The sequence below is a fragment of the Cucumis melo genome, unplaced genomic scaffold (genome assembly GCF_025177605.1).
Source record: "Cucumis melo cultivar AY unplaced genomic scaffold, USDA_Cmelo_AY_1.0 utg001612l, whole genome shotgun sequence".
NCBI classification, from domain to species: domain Eukaryota; kingdom Viridiplantae; phylum Streptophyta; class Magnoliopsida; order Cucurbitales; family Cucurbitaceae; genus Cucumis; species Cucumis melo.
Window position 1 is genome coordinate 1 of NW_026124682.1, and position 5000 is coordinate 5000.

General features: G+C 30.7%; 3 non-coding genes across 3 annotated transcripts; 2 read left to right on the forward strand and 1 right to left on the reverse strand.

Annotated features, from left to right (window-relative positions):
* The first annotated feature begins 842 nt into the window (after nt 1–842).
* On the forward strand, nt 843–926 carry TRNAY-GUA (transfer RNA tyrosine (anticodon GUA)). Its single transcript has one exon. It is a non-coding gene; the product is annotated as a tRNA-Tyr (tRNA).
* A 318-nt stretch (nt 927–1244) lies between these two features.
* TRNAD-GUC (transfer RNA aspartic acid (anticodon GUC)) lies at nt 1245–1318 on the forward strand. Its single transcript has one exon. It is a non-coding gene; the product is annotated as a tRNA-Asp (tRNA).
* A 3084-nt stretch (nt 1319–4402) lies between these two features.
* Nucleotides 4403–4474, reverse strand: TRNAC-GCA (transfer RNA cysteine (anticodon GCA)). Its single transcript has one exon. It is a non-coding gene; the product is annotated as a tRNA-Cys (tRNA).
* Between the last annotated feature and the right edge of the window lie 526 nt (nt 4475–5000).

Here is a 5000-nt window from a genome sequence, read left to right on the forward strand (position 1 = left end):
TTTGATTCATACATGTACACACACGAATTGAACATAGATACATTCACCGAATCATTGATAAAGCAATTCTATTTGGCGAGAAAAAAAATTTTCAATAACTTGTTGATCCCTATCCCCAGATTTCAAAATTTATCGTTTTTTAATTTCTTGGCTTAGTGTGAGATCGAAATATACCTAACCTAATCTTAACAATGAGTGAATCAATGAGTGAAAGTATGAGAAATGGAGTTTAATCCTGTTTATAGCATATGGCAGACCAATTCCCGAAGGGTACTAGCCTTCGTATTATTTAAATAAAAAAAGAATAAAATAAAAAAAGAATATTTTTTTTTCTAATATTTATTATTTTTGTTTATTTTAGAGGTTTCCTCTAATCACTACTAATCACTATTTTCATTTGATATTCTATAATATAAGTAATATAACTATATATTCCAATTTGCAAATTTATGTATATTATTTAAATGAAATAAATAAAAAAAAATGCAATTTAAAATAAAATAATTTCTATATAGAATTATATGGGGAATGGTGATTAGAATGAACGATTCATAAATAGAAATCACAAATAAAAAAATTTCGATGGAATAATGAAAGAAAGAAAAATACGTCGAATTGCATCATATTAGTCCATTATATTTATTTTATATTGACAATTTCAAAAAACTATTCATACTATGATCATAGTATGATGGCAGTCGGGCAAGTATGCCCCCATCGTCTAGTGGTCCAGGACATCTCTCTTTCAAGGAGGCAGCGGGGATTCGACTTCCCCTGGGGGTAGGGTACTACGAAAGGAAGTTGATCATGGATTATCAACAAGCTTGGAATTGATTCTTCCCGGGTCGATGCCCGAGCGGTTAATGGGGACGGACTGTAAATTCGTTGGCAATATGTCTACGCTGGTTCAAATCCAGCTCGGCCCAATATATCGCGTATCCACCATAAAATGATATAACCTATTTGTCCTTCTACAGAAATACTTGACTTGATATGAAAGAATAAAAAAAAAAACTCTTTTTTTATTCATTGACAGATTGATAATCAATCAATTTTACAATAACGAAAAAATAAATATTAATCCATGCTTCTCACACTAAAGTCCATGTCTCCGCGCATATCAATCTATTACTTTATTACTCGCGTCTCTGTCTGGTAGAATATGACAATTCGAATCAAAAATCTACATAGAAAGGTTTGAAGGAAATTAAATCAACAACATATGTTGTACACTTTATTTCCCTGGGATTGTAGTTCAATTGGTCAGAGCACCGCCCTGTCAAGGCGGAAGCTGCGGGTTCGAGTCCCGTCAGTCCCGATGGATCCAAATCCAATAAAAAAAAAAATACATCAATTAATCTCTTCCTTTCCTGTGAAAGAGAGAACAAATAACATAACTGAATTTTATTCCAAACGGGATCTCTCTTATTTTTTTTCCACATTTTTCAACAAAAAAAATATGGGAATTTTGATTTCTTCAACGAGTACTAATTGATGGGAGAAAGACATATGTGCCATATGTGAATTACCACAATTATTGGTAGCATCATATTCAGGATTCGAAGGCGTACTGGGTCTAGTTGATTACGCCCGATTTTTCTAATGAAATAGAGTACTATACGTTTCCGGAAAGCACATACATAAAGGGAATTTGGGACGATACAAAATAAAGTTTACATAGTAAACTTTGATCTAATTTTTCGTCTGAAAGCAAAATATATCCGTTCTGGCTCCGATTTTTTGTAACCTCAATTAGTAAATTCAATTACTAATTTGAATTTGAAATAATCTATCTTATTAAAATTTAACACTTAACTTTTGATATATACGTCCCACTACTAATTCAAGGAAAGAGGATATTAATACAAACAAGGATCCCATCTATCTCTCTTAGTGAGGTAATTAAGAATTTTTGAAAGTTTAAGTTTCGTTTTTATTTCTTTTTTTTAAGAAGATTTTATAAGTACAAAAAAAGGAAGGAGTTTAGTTCGAACCTACCTCCTTTTCCTTTTTTGAATTTCGCTGCTATTCTTTGCTTGAGTTTGTTTATAAACAATGTAAGGGTAAAGGTAGTCTGATGAGACTTCATCAGATGATTGCATTGAATAAGAGGGCAGTAGATTATAGAAAAGAAAGAATGCAAAAAATTATAAATAAAAAAAAGTAACGAAATTCTTGATTGCATCAGGAATCCCATTTTGTTTAAATTCGGTATGGATAAAAGATCTTCCTATGTTATACTATTCAATTCTCGACGATGAATCGATTTGATAGCTCCGATATTGTTATTCATGATATTTTAATACGATTCGATATCATCGAGATGCAACGCATCCCCTTGAATTTACAAGCGAAACATTTATCATCTCTATGGGATTAAATCCCGAGTTATTGCGAATAAAAAATGAAACGATGATATTATGGAAGTAAATATTCTCGCATTTATTGCTACTGCACTGTTCATTCTAGTTCCGACCGCCTTTTTACTTATAATATACGTAAAAACAATCAGTCAAAGTGATTAATTTGAATTAACCTTGACGTTTTAGTTCTTATCAATGATTGAAGATAAGAAAAATGAAAAGCATTAAAATTTCGCGTCTTAAATGAAATTGGCGGACTAGAATTATCAGTATTCTACGAGAGAAGTATTCGATAAGATCCGATAGTATGGTAGAAAGAAATATATGAATCCTTCTACCATACTATCTATTATTGTTATTGAAGTGTATAAATATAAAATTGTACTCTATAAAAATAGAGGTTGAATATCGATCAATTTGAATATAGATGAATATACAATATATATCTTTCTATTTATATATAGATATCATATCAATTACATATATGTAATATTAATCTAATATACATAGTGGCCCAATTCTATTTCTTTGCTTCATAATTCATGTTGATTAGAATGAATCTGAAATCAAATAATCGAAAGGCCACTAATTTTTTTTTAGCATTCGAAAGAAGTAATTGATTGAGCAGTTGACAGATGATCCAGGAGTTCGGTTCCATGGGAACTTTTTATCTTCGGATTTCGAAAAGAATTAGCAAACCCCATTTTTATTTAACGTTTGAAGCATGATATGAAATGAGTTCCCTAAAACAAGAAAAAATCCTATTTTGAAAATAACTAAAATACTAATAATAATAAATAAAAGAAGTGGTAAGCACGTAATATGTGGGTGGCTACCCCGAGGTACTATCTTATTATGAGGTAGTATATTATTATGCGTAGTATCTCATTGGACAACCACTATGTCTATGTTCTTTCGTGTTGAAAGTATGGATCCACTTAAAAACTTATAATCCGAACTCTTTTTTTTTTTACTTTTCAAAATAAAAGAAAAAAAGTTTTGCAGAACGATCTATAAAATAAACCAAAAACAATACAGTTTTATTTTTCAATTAGTAGTACTTCTAGAGTCCACTTCTTCCCCATACTACGAGGGAAAGAGAAAATGTAAAGACTACCATTAAAGCAGCCCAAGCGAGACTTACCATATCCATGTGAATTATGTCCCCTATCTCTATGAATATAAAAGAATTATTCCCATTATTGCTCACTAATAATTATTATTCACTAATAATAGTGGAATCACTAGCGCATAGTCAAAAAGAGATTCGGGCACAACACCATTGATGAAACAATACAAAAAAATCGAATTATCCCAAGTTATTATATGATTTCTAGTATAATCGAAAAAATTCAGTACAAATAAATAAAAGAGGCAGAAAAACTCTTGGAAGTATCAAAAGAATGTTAGTAACATGTAGGAATAATAAGACCTAGTCTTTCTTTTGTTGTCCTGCATTTCATTACATTAAGTAAAAAGTCTCAAAATAGAGAATCAAGATAGTATCTATCACATAACCCTACTATTATTCCTTTCTCATTTGATCTAATCTTTACTGTCCCCCCGATTGTTTCATAGAGACAATCGGAAGATGGGATGGCCTATTACATGCGTGGTTAGAGCTTATCGAAAAGAAATAAGTTCTTTTTTTAAGATTAAAATAAAAAAAAAAGCCAATTATTCATTCAATATAATATTGATTGAATGCTCGAGTACTCAGATACTTTCATGAGTCCGTATATCAAGTATCTTCCTCCTTTCCGTAAGGAAAAATGAAATTATATTCCCTAATTCAAGACCCAATGAGTAGACACTACATTAGTAGTCGAAGGGCTATCATCTCAAGATTTAACGATTATTTTTTCATTACTCTACTAAATTCTGGAAACGAAACCTATACGCAAGGATTTATAACATTTTAGAGAACCCCAACGATGCTTAGAATCAAGCAAATCTAAAGATGCTTTTCTTCTAAAAAAAATGATAAAGTTATATCAGCAAAACAGAAGAGGGTATTTTGATTCTTTTGTTTGTTGCTGAGGCGACACCCGGATTTGAACTGGGGAAAAAGGGATTTGCAGTCCCCCGCCTTACCGCTCGGCCATGCCGCCAAAACGATACAAAATATTGGATTGGCTCTATCTCTTAGATAGATAGTATCTTACAACACACAATATCTAAAACGAAAAACCGCAAAACTTTGCTTTTTCTATTGAAAAAAAAAATGTGGATTTTCATTCACAAAAGCAAAAAATCAGGACAAATGGGAACCGTTAACTTTAACTATTGACTGTGAATTCATAAATGATTCTTGGATGAAATTGCAAATTCGGTTTCCCTAATGATATAAGAAAACAATCCAAAAATGGATACCTTACCTAAATAAATAAAAATTGATAGATAACTAATCATTACTAATCCATCCGTATTGATTCGTTTCCATAACCATAAAAAAATCCTTATTAATGACAATTTTAATAGCGATTATGAGTATATGTAAACCCCAGAACATAAACGATTACTATTATCTAAATCTAATATCTTATATATATATAAGATGTTTATAGGAAATGTTCGGAATTCTGTTTTTAGAATTTTTTTTTTCATTATCATTAAATAGAAAATATAAATTTTTGA